The 6,158-nt window shown below is 62.4% G+C and overlaps 1 long non-coding RNA gene across 1 annotated transcript; it reads left to right on the top strand.

The window, feature by feature from the left end:
- The first annotated feature begins 1,681 nt into the window (after positions 1–1,681).
- LOC128916549 (uncharacterized) lies at positions 1,682–3,719 on the top strand. Its single transcript, XR_008469008.1, has 3 exons — positions 1,682–2,541; positions 2,670–2,755; positions 2,933–3,719. It is a non-coding gene; the product is annotated as an uncharacterized LOC128916549 (long non-coding RNA).
- Positions 3,720–6,158: the final 2,439 nt, after the last annotated feature.

The following is a 6,158-nucleotide window of genomic DNA, read 5'->3' as shown; positions in this document are numbered from 1 at the left end:
CCCAGGATCCTCAAAACCAATCTGCAAAAGTTTCACTTCTGGTGCCAGAGCCCTGTCCCGAGCAGACACCCGACTGATGTTCACGGAACAGCGGAGGTGGCACCACCTGAAAGAAAAGACTCGCTCCAAACACAGCTCTGAGGTCTTGGCAGGCTCTTGGTAACAGCGTCAGCTGCAGCGAGAGCAGCGCTGAGAAGAAATCAAGGCAAATCTTGCTACTGATGGATTTTTCTACAAACTGCCTTTTCCCTCTCTTTCCCAAGGCTCTCTGCAGCTGTATTACACCCACTTCCAGGTAGAAGGAGCCTGTAAGAGCCACTGTAAACTCTACTGTCTGCCTTTTCACAAAGCTTGGTGCTGCAGAAATACCCCAGTCCCGTACACTATATACACACCATTGATCCGGAGCCGGGCATTACAGCAGATAAGAAAGGCCTAAACATAAGCAGAATTTTTTGAAAAGAATGCCCAGGATTGCCCGCTCTAAAAACTGCTGCTGGGTGGGTTGGTGGGGTTTGACAAGATGAAGAGCTCCTCAGGACCTTTTGGAGGACTTCTAGACCCCTGCGGTCCTTTGTCAATGTCGGAGAGCGTACATCTCAAAACTGTTGCAAGGGGAAGCCGAGGGTTTGGTCTGTGTCCTTACCAGGAGTATCAACGCTAGCGTGCTTCAGATCCCAAGTCAGAGAAAACAAGGGTCTGGGACTGGTGAAAATATCGTTGGTGGGACAGAATTTGGAACGTCGTCCCTTGGCTCAATAAGACCCAAGGGATTTCCAACAACTAGGAGGGACTCTGACAGCTGGCTGTATGAGAAGGAATATGACATGACCCGGAAAGCAGGAGCCGGGGTCTCCCTCCAGCTGTGCCAGCGCAAACGGCCTTGGGCTGCGCTGGAAGGGACCTGCCCAGGCCCTGGGAATTCCCGATGCTGCAGCCGTGGGCAAGGGCTGCTCACCTGCCCCCGCGCTGCCCGGCCTCCGAGGGTCCCAGCGTCGTCAGAGCCCACGCAGAGGGCATGGCCCGTCCCAGCAGAGCTGGGTGCTCTCGAGGAGCTGCCTTGGCTCAGGTGCCACCAGCAGGAAAGGCTCCAGCCCTGCCCACAGACTGCCATGACCCTCTTGGTGTCAGCGGGAGCTGTCGATTGCTTTTCGGAGTTGTAGCCGGGTTTGCTGTGGGGCTTTGCCTTTGGGTCTATGTTATGGCTGCTCACCTCCAAACCCGTAAGAGCTGTTGTACGATGAGAGCGTAAGGAATGGAGGAGGGTGAGGGGTGGGCGGCTCAAAGGCCTGCAGGGCGCTGCCTGGAGCCTGGGCTGGCACTTGCACGTGAGGACGGGCTGGGTTTTTCCTTGGCATTTCCATCCGTCCAGACCTCTTTGGGAAGGACGGGCACCACTTGCCCCCGCGTCCCACAGGCAGGCTGCAACGCCTTGGGTAAAACCCACTTGTTAAATAGCCAACAAACTGCCTTCCACAAGTTTCCGTGAGCATTCCTGCCCTGGCAATAACCCACCAGGACTGTCAAGGGCTGTCGTAACTCCATCTGCTGCCGTGGCAGAGATGGGCAATGCTCTTCCTGCCGTAGAGCTGGAGGGGGCACAAGCATCCCGGGTAGCCCTGCCACACACCATGGTCTCAACTGGTGTGCTGGTCACTGGCGAAAGGTCCCTGGGCACTGGTGAGCACCGCGTGCTGTACAGATGCAGAGCGAGAGCAGAGACCAGACAGGGATGGCCATGAGATGTGAGGTGAACATCAGCTCCTGCAGGAAATAGCTGGAGAGGAACTTTTCTGTGGGTCGTGGGTGACTGCCAGGCATGAGGGGATGGTTAGGAAGAGCTGCTGAAGACAGGAATGAAGTGTACTGTGTTGGGATTCTTAACTTTGGGGGGCACGTATGTATGTATAAAGCTGCCCCCCGCTTTAAGGGGGCTCGTCCCCATCCCCACTGCGCAGTTGTCACTGGGGCTCCCGTTGCCATGGCCCGTGTTCCATCTGCAACTGCCAGTGCCCGGCGACGGGCACAACTCAGCCCTGCTCACCTACTGCCCACGCAGCCCTTCTGCCCTGCTCCTGGTGCCTCGGACCCAGAACCCAGCCCTTCCCCTGTGCACTTCTCCCGACACCTCATTCCTCATCTGTGTGCTGCCATCTCGGTGGCATCATGAAAGCCCAGGGAAAGAAGACGCTTGTGCTGGCAGAGGTATGGCCCCACTCCCCGGAGGGGGGCACCCCCCAGTGCTCAGGGGGCCGGGAGCTTGTCTCGCCCTCTCCCCCCACCCCTGCAAGGCCAGGGGCTGGCAGAAGCCCTTCTGGGCTGCTCATGCCCTGCTGGGATGCAGCATCCCTGCGTGGGGGGACACGTCCCCACACACAGCCCAGGCTGCCCCGGGCTGGTGCCGCAGGGATGCTCGGCGGGAGCAGGCGGGTGCTGGCCGGAGCCTGAGCCGGTGCCTGCGCTGCCCCTTTCCAGGCTGGAGCCGTGGGAGCTGAGCCCTGCCAGCGGAGCAGCGCCGAGCCCAAAGGTTGCCTGCACCAAGTAAGGAGCTTCTGGGCGCCAGGGCAGGCGCGGGGCCGGGGTCTACGCAGGGGGCGCCGGGGACTGTGGCCAGAGCCCCGTGGGGCAGGGAGCAGGGCTGCTCACCCCTGCCCTCTCTGCTCCGCCAGATCCACAGGACCGTGCCGCACTCCAAGCTGCTGAAGGAGAGGAAGAAGAGGAGCCTCCAGCTGCAGGCACTGGGGCGTCAGTGCTGGTGGGTGCTGGTGGCCAAGGAGCCACTCAGGTCCAGCCAGTTCCTGCTGGAGCCCCATGGCCCCACGGCTCTCCCCGGGCAGCAAGAGGGGCAGGGGTGTGGAGACCCCCGTCCCACAGGTCCACTGGGCTGGCCAGGGCAGGACCAATGCACTTTTCTGCTTGCCTTTCGGCTTAGGATGTGCCAGACTGCGCTGGAGGCTGCAGAGGCGGCTGCCAGGAGTGTGGGGACGGAGGAAGAGATGGCGATGGAGGTGGATGTGGCTGAGGAGGAGGAGATGGAGGTGGATGTGGAGGAGGAGGAGGCGATGGATGTGGACCCGCCATCAGGAGGACAGGCACGTGCTCCCCATGCCCTGCCCGCAGGGAGGGAGGGTCTCCTGCCACCGGGCTGGGGCTGGGGCTGGGGTTGGTGTGGGTGGTCCCCGCTGCAGGGACACGGCGCCCGCTGCCCTCGTGCTGGCGGCACAACCGCCCCCACCGTGCTGCCCTGAGCCCCCGTCCGCTTTGGGCCGGGAGCGATTCCTTAGGGCCGGGACAGGCAAGTGTAAGCCCGAGCCCAGGTGGGGCTCAGCGCTGGCGGCAGAGTCCCGCTGTCCCCAGCGTGTCCCAGGGCTGTGGCCTTGGAACGCCCGTCGGGGAAAAGCCCGACCCGAAGCAGCTGCTGCCGCTGAGCCGGCTCGGGAAGCCCCAGCTCTGCTCGGCGAGGCGCTGCTCATTAGCCAAACGGCCGTGCCGCTGGCTTTTCTTCCAGGGGCAGCAGGCGTGCGGAGGCCAGACCAAGAGCAGATCAAGGAAGAGGAAGTGTTGTAAATAGTTGTCTACAGTTTGTTAATAGTTTTGGTGTTTGTTAATAGTTTTGTTAGTTGTTAATATTTTTGTTAGTTGTTCAGAGTTGTTAAGAGTTGTAAGAGTTGTTACTGGTTGTTAAGAGTTGTAGGTAGTTGTGTTGTTGTTAATAAAGAGTTGTGTTCCTGTTTTTCACACCCAAGCTCTGTGTGCATTTCTTGGGAGCCGCGGCGTTTGCAGAGTTGTGGTTCCAGTGTCTCGGGGATGGCGGCGCTGGAGGCGGCTGGGGGTAGTGGCACGGCCACCCCGGGGGTCCCTGTGCACAGATGGGATGTGGCTGATGGAGGGGACGTCCCTGGGCACCAGCGGGGTTCATGGGCTGCTGGGGAGTGGTGTCCCCAACAGCAAAGGGGTCCCCAACCAAGCGTGAGCTCTGCCATGACCCAACTCTGCCGTGATGCCATCAAAGCAGGCAGGAAACCTGCTGCTGCCTTGCTGCTGGAGGGAAAGGAAAGGGAGGGACGGGGCACAAGCCAGGATGGGGCCGTAGAGCTGCAAAATGCAAACTGATCAGCCGAGGGCCATGGCATCCTTGGGAATGGCTGGTACACGGATGAGGGGAGAAGGTTTTGGAGCTGCAGGGGCTGATGTTTAATGGTGCGAACCTCCCCACGCTCGGGTCTTTGCTTCTGGTCCTGCCGTGCTTTACCCGGGGCCGTGCCCAGAGCCGAAGCCCGGAGCAAAGCCCTCCTTGCCCTCCGGCATTCCTGCTGCCGGCAGCGGCCTCGGCCCCTGGTCCCCACTCGGGGCGAGCCGTGGAGGGGGCAGCGCAGGCTGCGGGGGGCTTTGGGGAGAGGGAGATGGTGCAGGGGTGCGGTGGGCGCAGGGTGTCGGGGTGCGGGGAGCCGTGGGTGCCGGCAGAGTGGCGACGGGGGGCGATGCCGTGCGGGCCGGGGGTGCGGGATGCGGGGAGCCGCGGGGGGCCGGGGCTGCGGGCACGGGGCTGCCGCCGGGCGCTCGGGAGCCGCGGCCCCGCCCGCCCCCTCATTAGCCGCGGCTCATTAGCGCCTCATTAGCGGCGGCCGGGGCGTGGTGCCCTCCCCGCGGAGGCGGTCGGGGAGCGCTGCCGGCCATGGGGGTTGCGGGCGGCGGCGCCCCGCCGTGCTGCTCCTGTCCCTGGGGGAGGCTGCCCGGGCGGGGGTCGGGCTGTGGGGGCCGGGCTGCGGAGGGGCCGCTGCCTGGGGTGCGGAGTCGGGGGGCGATGCGGGGTCCCCTCTCTCCGTGTGGCTGGGTCGGGGCTGTGTGTGTGTGTCCGGTGGGTGTCGGCTGGCGGAGCCGAGCTGTCCGTGCCCCCCCGGCTGTCAAGGCTCCCCTGGACACAGGGGCTTCAGCCAGGGACTCGCAGGTGTCCGGGCTGTCCCAGGGTCAGGCGCTGCAGGGAGCAGCCTGCACCCGGTCTCCACTCGGATCCTGCTGCCCAAAGCCATCCTTCTCCCTTCCCCCCCGCATGCTGAGACCCTTCCTGCGAGAGCTTTCCTCCTTGTGGCTTGAGTTGAGCTCACCCCTGGTGTTGGTGAGTTTGTAGCGAGTGCCCCAAGATGATGGTGTTGGGAGGGCATTAACTTCAGCAGAGCTGTAACAATCCCAGATGAGCTGGGTAACGAGGGTGGTGTTGGGCGGGTTTGGGGAAAGGTCTGCTTAAAGAGCAATCGAGCAGAAGGGGCAAGGTGGGGGGCAAGTGGGAAGTCAGCAATAAAATGTTTGCGGGGATGACTGGGGGCATCTTTTTGTGCCCGGCAGTGAGTTGCGGGGAGCGCAAAGGATTTACAAGGAGCTGCAGGGAGCAATGAAGGGAAAGCCCCGGTGCCTTGGCTCGGAGGAAAGGTGCCAGGGCAAGGCGGGGGCCGAGTGCCCGGTGGGTCAGGCTTCCCAAGCCGCTGCCGAGCCCCCCGTGGGCTGGGAGGGGAAGGCATCGCCCTCAGCGGTGGGGTGGAGGCTGCGGGACGCGCTCCTTGGTGCCAGCCCCGCTGGCTGGCATGTGTCAGGGCTGAGGCGGGCGGGGGACAACCGGGATGGGGCGGGGGGTGGCGGCAGGGGGGGGTCTCAACAAGCCGGGACGAGGTGCCAGTGCCGCTTCCGAGGCAAGCGGAGGGTCCTCAGCCCTGCTGCCTGCCCCAGCCAAAATATGGAACTTTGGTTGTTGCCAGAAGGGGAAAACACTTCAGCAAAACCCTTTTGCTCAAGGAGAATGGAAAACATAGTACTGCTCGTTTTTTGAAAATGTCTTTATTTGGTGCTTGCATTCTTCTGCCAGCAAAATGCCGATGGGAGGTTGTCTGTGACCTGCTCTTTATTGCCCCTTCTCCACGGGACAGGCTGGCTCGGGATGAAAATTCTCTCTGGGCTGAGGCCCCGGAGATGCAGAATCCCCCCCAGGTTGGTGTCGGGAGTGGGGTTGCTGCCCACTGGCGAAAGGAGGAGGTGAGGGGGGAGGAGGAGGGATGAGCACTCTCACCGTTGGCTGGGGAAATGACTTGTTTATTTTTTGCTCACAGGTGCAGGAATGAAGAGTTTTGGTGCCCCCGCAGCAGCCCTGGCCGGCAAAGGGCTGAGAT

The sequence above is a fragment of the Rissa tridactyla genome, chromosome 12 (assembly GCF_028500815.1).
Source record: "Rissa tridactyla isolate bRisTri1 chromosome 12, bRisTri1.patW.cur.20221130, whole genome shotgun sequence".
NCBI classification, from domain to species: Eukaryota; Metazoa; Chordata; class Aves; order Charadriiformes; family Laridae; genus Rissa; species Rissa tridactyla.
The sequence above is the reverse complement of the archived record's forward strand: the minus strand, read 5'-3'. Positions and strand labels throughout refer to the sequence as shown.